This window comes from Phoca vitulina, unplaced genomic scaffold, assembly GCF_004348235.1.
Source record: "Phoca vitulina isolate PV1807 unplaced genomic scaffold, GSC_HSeal_1.0 scaffold17, whole genome shotgun sequence".
NCBI lineage: Eukaryota > Metazoa > Chordata > Mammalia > Carnivora > Phocidae > Phoca > Phoca vitulina.
In genome coordinates this window covers 37,814,862-37,828,951 of record NW_022589720.1, presented here as the reverse complement: position 1 = coordinate 37,828,951, position 14,090 = coordinate 37,814,862, and the positions used below count along the sequence as shown (strand labels likewise).

Below are 14,090 nucleotides of genomic sequence, written 5' to 3'. Positions count from 1 at the left end.
GGTCAACTCATCTTCGACAAAGCAGGAAAGAATGTCCAATGGAAAAAAGACAGTCCTCTTCAACAAATGGTGTTGGGAAAATTGGACAGCCACATGTAGAAGAATGAAACTGGACCATTTCCTTACACCACACACAAAAATAGACTCAAAATGGTTGAAAGACCTAAATGTGAGACAGGAGTCCATCAAAATCTAGAGGAGAACACAGGCAGCAACCTCTTCAACCTCAGCCGCAGCAACTTCTTCCTAGAAACATTGCCAAAGGCAAAGGAAGCAAGGGCAAAAATGAACTATTGGGACTTCATCAAGATAAAAAGCTTTTGCACAGCAAAGGAAACAGTCAACAAAACCAAAAGACAACTGACAGAATGGGAGAAGATATTTGCAAATGACATATCAGATAAAGGGCTAGTATCCAAAATCTTTAAAGAACTTATCAAACTCAACACCCAAGGAACAAATAATCCAATTAAGAAATGGGCAGAAGACATGAACAGACATTTCTGCAAAGAAGACATCCAAATGGCCAACAGACACATGAAAAAGTGCTCAACATCGCTCAGCATCAGGGAAATCCAAATCAAAACCTCAATGAGATACCACCTCACACCAGTCAGAATGGCTAAAATTAACAAGTCAGGATGTGACAGATGTTGGCGAGGATGAGGAGAAAGGGAACCCTCCTACACTGTTGGTGGGAATGCAAGCTGGTGCAGCCACTGTGGAAAACAGAATGGAGGTTCCTCAAAAAGTTGAAAATAGAGCTACCGTACGACCCAGCAATTGCACTACTGGGTATTTACTCCAAAGATACAAATGTAGTGATCCAAAGGGGTACGTGCACCCCAATGTTTATAGCAGCAATGTCCACAATAGCCAAACTATGGAAAGAGCCAAGATGTCCATCAACAGATGAATGGATAAAGAAGATGTGGTATATATATATATATATATATATATATATATATATATACAATGGAATATTATGCAGCCATCAAAAAAAACCCAAAATCTTGCCATTTGTAATGATGTGGTTGGAACTAGAGGTTATTATGCTAAGCGAAATAAGTCAATCAGAGAAAGACAAGTATCATATGATCTCACTGATATGAGGAATTAATATTAGGAAACAAACTGAGGGTTGCTGGAGTGATGGGGGTGGGAGGGTTGGGGTGGCTGGGTGATAGACTTTGGGGAGGGTATGTGCTATGGTGAGTGCTGTGAATTGTGTAAGACTGTTGAATCACAGACCTGCACCTCTGAAACAAATAATACATTATATGTTTAAAAAAATAAAAAGAAGATAGTAGGAGGGGAAAAATGAAGCCGGGGGGGTGCATTTGGAGGTGGAGACGAACCATGAGAGACTATGGACTCTGAGAAACAAACTGAGGGTTCTAGAGGGGAGGGGGTTGGGGGATGGGTTAGCCTGGTGATGGGTATTAAAGAGGGCACATATTGAATGGAGCACTGGGTGTTATACGCAAACAATGAATCATGGAACTCTACATCAAAAACTAATCATGTAATGTATGGTGATTAACATAACATAATAAAATTAAATTAAAAAAAGGAATAGAATATTTTCATAGTTCTGAGTTACATATGCAAACATGTTTTTTACTCTGTATTAGTTTTTTCCTCTCATATGTTTCCTGAAGTGGTGTGATTTACTCTAATTTTTGTAGTAGAGGAAATGAAATATATTAAAGCCATGAGGCATAGTGTGAATCTTCTATTCCCTGAATTTTTATGCAATGCTTACTTTAAGGAAATTTATTATTATTTATTATCAATAAATATAATTATATGCACTAGCAAAATAAAGGTGGAAGATTGGACATTTATTTCTGACCAAAGAGTACAAATAATCTAGAAGAATAATCTTTGGTGATTCTTTTGAAATTTGAAGAAGATGAAAATGAAACCACTATCATGATGCCCAAAGAACTTTCAGATACTCCAACTGGACACCATAGAGTAGATACGTAAACATTAAAGATATACTGCCAATGTTGGGCATTTTAAGGATGTGGAGAAAGGAGAACCCTCTTACATTGTGGGTGGGAATGAAAGCTGGTGTATCCACTCTGGAAAACAGTATGGAGGTTCCTCAGGACATTAAAATAGAACTACCCTATGACTCAGCAATTGCGCTACTGGGTATTTACCCCGAAGATACAGATGTAGTGAAAAGAAGGAGCACATGCACCCCAATGTTCATAGCAGCAACGTCCACGATAGTCAAACTGTGGAAGGAGCTGAGATGTCCTTCAACGGATGAATGGATAAAGATGTGGTTCATATATACAATGGAATATTACTCAGCCATCAGAAAGGGTGAATATCTACCATTTACACCAACATGGATGGAACTGGAGGGTATTATGCTAAGTGAAATAAGTCAATCAGAGAAACACAATTATCATATGGTTTCACTCATATGTGGAACATAAGGAATAGTGCAGAGGACAATAGGGGTGGGGGGGAAACTGAATGGGAAGAAATCAGAGGGGGAGACAAACCATATGAGACTCTTGACTCCAGGAAACAAACTGAGGGTTGTGGAAAGGGAGGTGGGTGAGGGGATGGGATAACTGGGTGATGGGCATTAAGGAAGGCACGTGATGTGATGAGCACTGGGTGTTATACTGAACTGATGAGTCACTGAACATTATATCAAAAACTAATGATGTACTATACCTTGGCTAATTGAATTTAAATAAAATAAAATCTGTTGGAATTAATCAATGTCAATAAAGTGACATGTTACATAATTGAAAAAAAGATTGCTTCAGATTAGGATGATTACGACAGTCACAAGTTTTAGCAAGGATATGGAAAAATTAATACTCTCATAGATTGTAAAATGGTGAAGCCAGTTTAGAAAATAGGTATTTCTTCAAAAAAGTTAAACATAGAGTTACCATGTGACTCAGCAATGCCCACTTCTTGGGGTGTGTGTGTGTGTGTGTGTATGTGTGTGTATGTGGTGTACTCAAGAGAACTGAAAACATATAACCACACAAAAACTTGTACACAAATGTTCATAGTAGCACTATTCAGAATAATCAAACAATACAAACAACTCAAATGTCCACCAATTGATAAATGGATAAATAAAATGTGCTATATCCATATATGGGGATATTATTTAGCCATAAAAAGGAATAAACTACTAACACATGATTCAACATGAGTAAATCTTGAGAACACTCTAACTGAAAGAATTTAGACACAAAAGGCCACATATTGTGTGATTCCATTTATATTGAGATGTCTAAAATAGGCAAATATATAAAAAAGGAAAAGTAGATGAGTAGTTGCCAGGGCCTGGAGGGACAGAAGAATCAAAAATGATTGCTAATATGTAAGGGGATTTTTTTTTTTTTTTTAGGATGATGAAAATGTTCTAAAATTAGATAGTGGTGGTGGGTGCACAACTCTGTGAATATATTAGAAACCACATGAATTGTATACTTTAAAAGGGTGAATTGTATGTTTTCATAATAAAGGTATTATTAAAAAAATAATACTGTGCAAATAAACAACAGATGGGTTGAGATCAAGAAGCCTAGTCTACATGCACAGTAGTAGAATTAATGAAGAGTAGTTTTTTCTTTAACTTTTGGTAAAACGAATTAGGCTATGTATCTATATTGGAGTATGAAGAATAATCAGTGATTCACAATCACTGCTTGTTATGCTTTCCAGTAATGTGTAGAGATTTTAGAGCAGAATATCTTGATTGTAAACTGTAGTCTAAAATATTCTGCAGCAATTTGGCTGCAATGCATGTAGATGCAAGACATGAAAAATAATACGTTCTTTCTTAATTCTCAACTTGTTGCATATAAAAGTTCTAGAGAGCTACATGAATTACTATGTTGACAACGATTACAAACAGAAAAAACAAACTACCAGCCTTCTTCAAAATAAATACTGTTCGTTTAAATGTTAGTAGTTGCTTTATTTGGTTGAGGTGCTGATTCAATAATATCTACTAATTAGAACAATGTATTAAGCAATATAAAATTGACCCAGATTATCTGTTGATCACAAAATTTTAAGGCACTTGTATGAAGTAGACAAGAAAACAAACAGTACAGAGTATATTCAGTGAGAAAGATCTCTAGATATGAACACAAGACCGTGGGCAAGTTGAGCATTACAGAGAAATGTTCTCTCCATTTGCTCTCAGCCCTGTCATTGAATCTGTGCTCGTTAACTATCTTAATAAAGTTAGATGTTCTAAAATTGAAAACAGGAAGAAATACTAGCAATAAAATCCCAACAAGTAAGCAACTTCTAGTGATCTCTAATTAACTCCTGTTGCTTATTTTAAGATTTATTCCAACTCTTATTTATAAAACATTAGATGGAATTCAAAGATGACAAAATGAAATAGACTTGAACTGACTCTGTATTCTATAAGAGTTTTAAGGGATTTTCTTACAATGGTTAAAAAAAAAAAAGGAAGTCTTGACTGTTCTTCATTCAAAAACTAATCAAGTCAGTAAATGAAGCAAGTCTAGTTGTATCCTAATGTTTAAAACACATGTATAATTATGAATGTACATGTAAGCACACACATGTAGACACACACACATTCTAGCAAATCATTCACAATATGACACCGGTCTATGCAGACAGACAAACTAAGGTTAAGAATGCTCACCTACTTCATTATATGTGACTCTTTGCATTATTTTATCTTTTTGCTTCTTTTATTGACTTTACATTATAGATTCATAGGCATCTAAGAAATATTATCTTTCACCATTGTTTGCAAAGTTTTAGTCTCAGGTCATGATCACAGGGTCATGATCACAGGCTCCATGTTCAACAGGGAGTCTGCCTGAGATTCTCTCTCACTCTCTCTCTCTCTCTCCCTCTGCCCCTCTCCCCCACACTGTCTCTCTCTCTCTCAAATAAATAAATTTTTTTTGGGAAGATTTTTATTTATTTGTCAGAGAGAGAGGAAGAGAGAGAGAGCCCAAGCAGGGAGAGCGGCCGGCAGAGGGAGAAGCAGGCTCTCCGCTGAGCAGGGAGCCCGACGCGGAACTCGATCCCAGGACTCTGGGATCATGACCTGAGCTGAAGGCAGATGCTTAACCAACTGAGCCACCCAGGTGTCTCTCAAATAAATAAATCTCAAAAAAAAAAAAATAAATTTAAGGAGTTATGACCTGTCATAAACATTCACAAAAAAAGATCTCATGTCATTTATATGACATTTTATAATTATTGAGAATTGTTCCATTTATTTATTATATTTGATTTTCATGATTTCCCCATTAGGAAGGCTGGGTAGGTGTCTCTATTTTACTTTATTTTTCAGAAATTCAGAGCCATACAATGAATGGAATTGACAAAAGTGATACCTAACCCTGGAGGGTTTTTTTGTTTTTTTTTAATTCTGTGTATCCACAATCTGGGAACACTTTTAAAAGAATTTTTAGAGAATTTATGTTAAGCTGGTATTTTAATTCTTGTCTGTTTGTAGTAAATACACACAAAATATTCAAATAAATCTCTGGGACACATCTGTTTCCTGCTCATTGTGCACATCATGTTATAAGCTTTTGGAATGAAAAGTGGTATTTAAAAACCACAAGAAATGACAATAGCAGCAATGATGATGTTTTTTGGCTCTTACTGATAATGTGGGAACTGATTATTTATCTCAAAAGCTTTTTATAAAATAAAGCAAACTTTGGAACATATTCAGTTAGAAAATAAACCTTGAAATGATAAATCTTGAAACCAAGAGCGATAAAGAGTTTCAAGAAAGAACTCAGTGATTTTTAAACATGCTAACATTTCTTAAATGCTTTTGTTAATTCTATGATGTTGTCACAAGTTGATACCTATGTATAATACATATTATTCTATCTTTTAGGTAACACAGGTGGTTGAAGCACCAGAACATATTTTTACCTAAATAGTTAGAAAGCTTTTAAACAGTCATATTTTGGGCAGGTTACTAACTTTTGATTTGGAAAAGAATTTATTATAGTTTGCCTTGGTTCTTAATTTGCTATATTAATGAATCTTAGTTTAGACCTTAAAAATATAAGTGATTTGAGAATTAGAATTTCTTTGATGAGAAAATTTCTTTGATGAGAAAAACTTTGCCTTATTTGAAGCAAAATCTATTATTTAAACATACATCAGACATCAAGAACTAAAAAAAAAAATTGTACTAAGGCAAAGAAGAAATTGCCTCTTTCTCCTTTCCTCTCCCTTACTTCGATTTCTTACTTCGTTCAAGGGAAGTTTCTGTAGTCTGGTTATTTTCTGTAGAAATCAAGGGTCTCTCACTAGGAATGAGGCCTCTCTGGTCACATATATAAATATATGTATGTATGTATGTATGTGTATGCATGTATTTATCTCCCACTCTGTCAGCAGATAATAGAAGTTAGAGCCAGCTGGAGTTCAAATACAATTCATTAGAGGGGCTGTTTACAGAGATGCAGTTATGGCTGGGGGAACCAGCAAGGAATGTGGAACCATGGACTATTCCCACTCTTAGGCCTCCAGGTACAAAGGGAGGAGATGGCATTACCAGGAGATGACATTTTCAAGAGTCTTGGAAGGGAGTGGGTGTCCAATAGAAGCTGTCTTTGTAGAAGGAGGCAGCCAGTAGGGTGGAGTGGGGGTGAGGAGAGAGCCTAGGATGAGAGATAGCCAGGAAGGGCAGCAGGAGACATCTACCTTCTCCTTTCTTGTGCTTTCTCCAACATCCTGCCTGAGGCTCCTATTGGCCTAACCCTCTAGAGGGCAAGGGGACATAGGTAGTGCCATCCATAGGCGTCAGTCTCCCCTGGGACACACAGAAAAGTGGAAAAGGGCAAAGAATGGATCTGGGGATGGGTAGCAAATGGAGAATAACCAACCACCATCTCCAGTGTTTCATTTTATTAGTCTGGCTGCCTAACTTGCTAGGTGAACTGACCTCTCACAACTTTGTGCTCTTACTTAAGTAAGCATTTCTTCCACAAAGGCTGGTGCAATGAATTATCTGTGGGGCCACCTGACTGTAGGAGGCAAGGCCTCCCTTTGCCCCTGCTCTCAAGCCCTAGGCTCCAAATTATTGGTGGTGGTGCTTTGGGGTAATGCATTTTCTAATAGGTCCCTCTAATTTTAGGCTTTCCATGCCTCAGAGTTAATTTATGAGGATGGATCAAAGTCAGGGCCGTAACCTTGAAGCAGGGGGCTCTTATACAGAGTTTGATTTTCTCTGATGAGCTACAGCCCTCTCAGGTAATTTCAAGTAGATTAGGACTTTGATTATCGCATTGGCCCGTACCTCGAGACTGATAGCAGTTCCTCAGAAGTTCCCAGGGACTTTGGTTGTGCTCAAAGCACCAGAAGGCATATTCCAGTTAGATAAAAATATAGAGACTAGAAGGACCCTTGTCCAAAACTCTGAAATATTGTTTCTATAAAATAAAAATGTTTTGAAACCAAACTCAATATTCAGTCTTGTTTAACACTGGAGGTTCAGACCATATACACTCCTCAATCTTGTGAAAATAATATATTTGAAATAAACTTTCCTGTGTTACGTTTGTGTGCAGCTCTGGTTCTAATTTTAGGAAAGAAAACTTCTTGCAAAAAGGCACTGGAATCACCCTTAAAAATGCATCTGTTTGATATCACGTAAACATGAACTGGTATGAAGATAACTAAAAATTATTAATGAATCTTATTTCCCCATTTTTTTTTTTTAAAGATTTTATTTATTTATTTGAGAGAGAGAGAATGAGAGAGACAGCAAATGAGAGGGGGGAGGGTCAGAGGGAGAAGCAGACTCCCTGCCGAGCAGGGAGCCCAATGCGGGACTCGATCCAGGGACTCCAGGATCATGACCTGAGCCAAAGGCAGTCGCTTAACCAACTGAGCCACCCAGGCGCCCCTTATTTCCCCATGTTTTAAAGGTTGTTTAAAGTCACTTCTCTAGGAGGTCAGGGAGAAAATTGTGGCCAACACATGGAATTAACTGATACATTCCACTGAATGACACCATTAATCCAAAGAGACTCTAGAAGAATTAAATAGTTTCAAAATATGAAGACAATTATGACCAATACTATGATTGCTATTACTGCAAAAATGTCCTTCTGTAGTCTTTCCCTTATGTCAAAAATACAGTGATAAAGTTGAAGAGGAAAATACAAGAGGAGAATGCTTTAAAAGAAAATTTGAAACTTACAAATAAAGGGAATAAGGATATTAGATTGTTCTGCTATTGAATAAGCCACCCTTGAGATTCTGCTGCTCAAAAGTGATCTGGTCTATCAAGATTCACATAGGGAAGGATCACAGAATCTCAGCTGAAACCCTCTTGTTTTTAAATTCAGATTTTTATTTTCGGCTCATTTCTCAACACAAACTGAGAGGCCTTCTTTTAAGTGCTGGAGTAGGGAAAGGGTTGGGGACATAGAGAGTAAGGGAGGGGACATGTTAGGGGGAGATCTGGTTGGTTAGCAGACAAATCAAGGGAAGTGAGAGCGATCGGTGCTACCTAACGGCCCCACAACCTGCTCTCTCATAGCACAAAATACTGGAGAAAAAAATGAGTATGTTTTCTAAGCAGCTGAACAAGCGCAGTCATGAAATGTTCACATGCAGGAATAGGAATCTGGGGCTACTGTTTCAATTGTGAAAAATCTGGGGGTGGACAAAGAGAATAAAAATCTGTGCTTTTGTTTTATTTTGAGGATGCTGATAAAAAGCTAAATCACCAATAGAAGAACACAGCAGGTCAGAGGGTCGGGGCAGAAATCTGGTGACAGAGAGAGGCTTTCTTTATTTAAATTTAGTTTGCAACTACAATTTAACCTGATTATACATCTCAATAATCTGTTTATCAGTAGGACCTGTCACATCTGTTAAAAAAGATATTTATTATTCAGAAACTTACAAGAAGTCTTCAGAAATTAGCAGAGAGTATATGAGAAGATTTGCTTTAATTTCTTGATTCAGTGGTTTAATAAATACTTACAAAGCACCTACTACATGCAAAGCATTATAAACCACTATAAAATATTTGTCACTTAATATATTTTTTCTGTATTCCAGAACATTTAATTGGATAAGAGTCTCTCATGCTGTGTGTGTGTGTGTGTATGTTTTAGATGTTTTGTTTATAAAAATGGAAAGACTTATCAATGTGTTTTATAAAGATAAATTTTCTAGAAAAAAGCCATGACTTGCTGAAAAATTTTTGGACAGCCACACAGTAACACAAAAAGTCAGCCTTGTAAACAAGGATTTCTGGAAGTTTGATTTATAAGGTCCTCCACCCATTTTCCTGTCACACAGGATATAATGGCTTTTGTTGAAATGCAGTGTGACACTAAATAACTGGCAGTTACTGACTGTGTTGCTTATTACTTGGATCACTCTATAGAGCTACATTTACAGGAAATCCAATAGCTTTTAATAGATATGCTGTATTGCTATCAAATAATAAATACAATTAAGTTTTTGTTATTAAACTATTTAGGCATGGAGACTAATATTTCATGCATGTCAAGGATGGCTTTATTTTTAAAAAATTCTGTATTCATAGTCTAGGTGCATAGTTAATCACTTTCTATGAATCAGAATTAAGACCCATGATTCTGTTTTATTTAATCATTGCCTCTTAACATAAGTTCTGCTATGAGCTGTCATTTAACAGTGGACCTTCTTCAGGTTTGTTGATGACTTAGTGGGAGTGCAACAATACATTTTAACCTAATAGCTTACTCAAGTCACATTTGGTGTTATTTTATAGAATTTTGTATTTGGAACCAAGATTTTACATGCTGTTGGTGAACATATCTACTGTATTATGTGTTATGATGGACTTTTGTTTTTTGGACCATAAGTTATCAAAAATATTTAATCATATCTATTCTCCTGTTTTGACTGAGTCCACAATTGTAGGGCAGGTTTGGGTACAGATTTAGGATTATTTAACTTTATGTGCTATATTCATTGAACACTATTCTATTAGCTAAGTGACTGCTATTCTCAGGTAGGAAGGTTTGTACACATATCCATCCATTCATTCATTCATTTAACCTTCAGAATTTATTGAGCACCTACTATATCCCAACTCATTTTTAGGTAGTAAATAAGATAGATACAGTCTCTGCCACCATGAAGCTTATCATTTGTTGGAAGGAGATAAGCAAGAAACAATAAATGGATAAATAAGAAAACATGTCATATAGTAATAAATATTACACAGATAATTATAATAGAGTGGCTACTTTTCATTTGGATAGTCAGAAAAGACCTGTCTGAGAAAATGCATTTAATGTGTTTTTTGAATGAAGGCAGCCTTGCGAAGTTCACATAGGTATCATCTAACTTTATATGAAACGCAAAGTCAAAAAGTAAACTTAAATCAAATAAAATCTTTTTGAGCCACAAATTTTTCCTTTTCCATTCCTGCATGAATATACACACCTTTGGTCAATATACACACCTCTGATGAATGTGTGCAGATAAGGAACAAAAATGATATTGGAAAAAATACACCCAGAAGTAAGTTGCATTACAGGTGAGTTATTTGCAGAGGTGGATATAAAGAATGAGCCACGGCATGAAAACATGGAGGTTGTAGAAAGGAGAACATGGGAACAACAAGAAAATTAAACAGCAATTTCCTTTTATTTTCCACCTCTCTACCTATTGGGCCTAGAGATATAAAGGATCAGCAAAAGGATGCCCTGAGTACCATGGGCTATCTGTGTAGGGAGAGGAGGGGACTGCTGAGAGATTCAAGTCATTTGCATCCATGATTAGTAGCATCACTTAGAATCTAAGACTACATTTTACATTATAAAAAAGTAACTTTAGCCTTTTTTTTCTTTCTGGGGCGCGTGGCGGCAAAATGGCGGTGCAAATTTCCAAGAAGAAGAAGTTTGTCGCTGATGGCGTCTTCAGAGCTGAACTGAATGAGTTCTTCACTCGGGAGCTGGCTGAAGGTGGCTACTCCGGGGCTGAGGTCGGAGTTACACCAACCAGGACAGAAATCATCATCTTGGCCACCAGGACGCAGAATGTTCTTGGTGAGAAGGGCCGGCGGATCCGAGAATTGACTGCCGTGGTCCAGAAGAGGTTTGGTTTCCCTGAGGCGGTGTAGCGCTTTGTGCCGAAAAGGTGGCCACAAGAGGTGTGTGTGCTGTTGCCCGGGCAGAATCCCTGCGCTACAGACTCCTAGGCCGCCTTGCTGTGCGGAGCGCCCGCTCTGGTGCGCTGCGGCTCATCACGGAGAGTGGGGCCGAAGGCTGTGAGGTCGTGGTGTCTGGGAAACTCCGAGGACGGGGGCTAAATCCGTGGAGTCTGTGGATGGCCTGATGATTCAGTGGGGACCCTGTTAACTACCACGTTGACACTGCTGTGCGCCATGTTCTGCTCAGACAGGGTGTGCTGGGCATCAGAGTGAAGGTCATGCTTCCCTGGGACCCAAGTGGTAAGACTGGCCCTAAGAGGCCCCCTGCCGGATCATGGGAGCATCGTGGAACCCGAAGACGGGATACTGCCCACCACCCCCATCTCGAACAGAGAGGTGGGAAGCCAGAGCCGCCTGCTGTGTGGCAGCCGGTAGCCACAGCGTAACAGGGTCTCTTTGGCAGCTGGATCCGGAGACTGGATTTTAATCTGTAAAGACCTTTAATAAAATCTTTGAGAAAGAAAGAAAAAAAAGTAACTTTAAAAGATCAAAATAATTACGTGTATCTAAGAGTTAAACAATCTTTAAACCACAAGAATAGCAACAATCTAGTTATATATATCCTGACTCCCTTCATAATAGATTATTTTTTTGGGGGGGGAGTATTAGTACTTATATGAAAATACCAGTTTCTTTTTCAAACTGTGGCTTCTCTGTCTTTTGTATGAGTCTAAATGTGGAGTCCCAAGCCTTGTAAGGATGCATTTTTTATCTCAGATTTGTATCTAAATGGCTCTTTATAATTGGACAAGATAAAATTGTGTGAACAAATTTGATTATTACATGGAATGCCTAAGACTCAATTAAAATCTATGAACCAACTTGTTTCCAATTTCTTGTTTGTGGTACATAAACTGAAGTTGCAGAAAAATTAACCAGGTAAAGTTGGGTTGTGCTCAGAGTTCAGCATCACACCAGAGAGAATTCAAAACACTAATGTGAAGTGTTCACACAAAAAAATATGTCTGGTCTTTAGAAATGGGAGTGTGGAATTCATTAATATTTTGAGAATGTGTGGGTTCAATTTAAAATGTCTGTTTATGAGGATTACCTTTAATCTAGCCTTTCCTAGAAGAAAGGGGGAAGTGAAAGATACTGCATTATCTTGAACAGAAAAAACAAATCTTGTGATACAAGATTTCAAGACTGTGCTACACTGAGAGTGATAGGTAGCAGAGCATCTTGGTGTGTTTTTATTGAATGTCATCATGTTTTGTTGTTGAAGTTACCAATCTGTTTTCAGGAAATATTTACTTTAATAACCTTTATTGTGCCCCTTTTTGAAAAAATAAATCTATGCAAATTAGACAATACATAAATCTCATAAAAATTAGACAAGTAAGTTATACAAATTAGACAGTAAATAAAAAAAAACAATAGTCTTGTCATTAAGTGATAACCTGTTAGTAATGTTTAGAGCCTTTAAAACAGATTTTGATGCCTATGTATACACATGGATATTTATAAAACTGTGACCATGCTATGCATACCATATTCTTATAATCTATTTTTCCTTATGTAATTTCTCTATGTAATCTATTTTTTATGAACATATTTTCACACCATTGAATATACTGAAACCATCATTTTTAATTACTATATTTTAGGGGCGCCTGGGTGGTTCAGTGGGATAAGTGTCCAACTTTTGATTTTTGCTCAGGTCATGATCTCAGGGTTGTGAGATCGAGTCCAGTGTCAGGTTCCTCGCTCAGCGCAGAGTCTGCTTAATTCTCTCCCTCTCCCTCTGCTCCTCCCCCTGCTCTCTCTTGCTCTCTAAAATAAATAAATAAAATCTTTAAAAATTACTACATTTTATTGCCTGAAATGAAATACACATCCTCTTCCATTAGTCACTTAAGTTATTTTCAATTTTTGTTATTAAAAATAATGTTCTAATGGACCTAATCAGGGGTAAGCAGTGCAATAAAAGTACACATGATGGAGGCTCAACCCAGTCTAGAAGGTCAGTGAAAACTTCTCAGAAGCTTAAACCTCTAAGCTGACATATAAACGCTGAAACCTGAGAAAATCATCTGTAAGTGATGAAGAAAGATACAACCTAGGTTGAATATGCTTTCGCTTTATTCTTAATATTCTTTAATCATTAAATTAGTAGAACATTCTTTAACAACTGAGCCACCCAGGCGCCCCCCCCTTTTTTTTTTTTTTAAGATTTTATTTATTTATTTGACAGCGAGAGACACAGCGAGAGAAGGAACACAAGCAGGGGGAGTGGGAGAGAGTAGAACATTCTTTAAATGCTTTCTTGTTCTCCCTGTCCTTCAGAATTCAGCAATAAGTTATTTTACTCTTTTCTCTCTTTTTTTCTCTCTCTCTCTCAGCCATATTAATAACAATGTAGTTATTTGTATAGGTACAATAAAAATGGTCTTCCTTTTCTTAGGATATAACTGAACAAACCGATTATACAACCAAATTTCTTGCATTTTCTGGAATCCCATATATGAGAATAGTCTCATTTACTAAGGCATAGCAAGTTCATCATTAATGAATAAGGATTATACTTCATTTGTGGAATCAATGCCTATAAAGCCCTACCAGGAAACTGGTCAGATATCTGTTCCATGGCTGACAAAATTAGCCTTAGAGGTGATAAATGAGATCACTTTTTATCAGCCCAGGAACCCTGCAGATTTGGGGTACCTTAAAAACAGAAAAGTCAATTGACATTTACCTCATCTTTGCTCTTTAGAATCTTAAAGTCCATTCCCAAGTCTTCTCCACAGAGCCTCAAGAAATGACTGTGGATTATAGGAATTAAAAACTATGCCCCTTGAGCTGGGCCCAGTGGTTAGGAGAACCCAAGGAATAGTAAAGACCAAAAGATAAA

At 37.1% G+C, this 14,090-nt stretch overlaps 1 pseudogene; it reads left to right on the top strand.

Annotated features, from left to right (window-relative positions):
- The first annotated feature begins 10,885 nt into the window (after window positions 1–10,885).
- LOC116639171 lies at window positions 10,886–11,625 on the top strand (annotated as a pseudogene).
- Window positions 11,626–14,090: the final 2,465 nt, after the last annotated feature.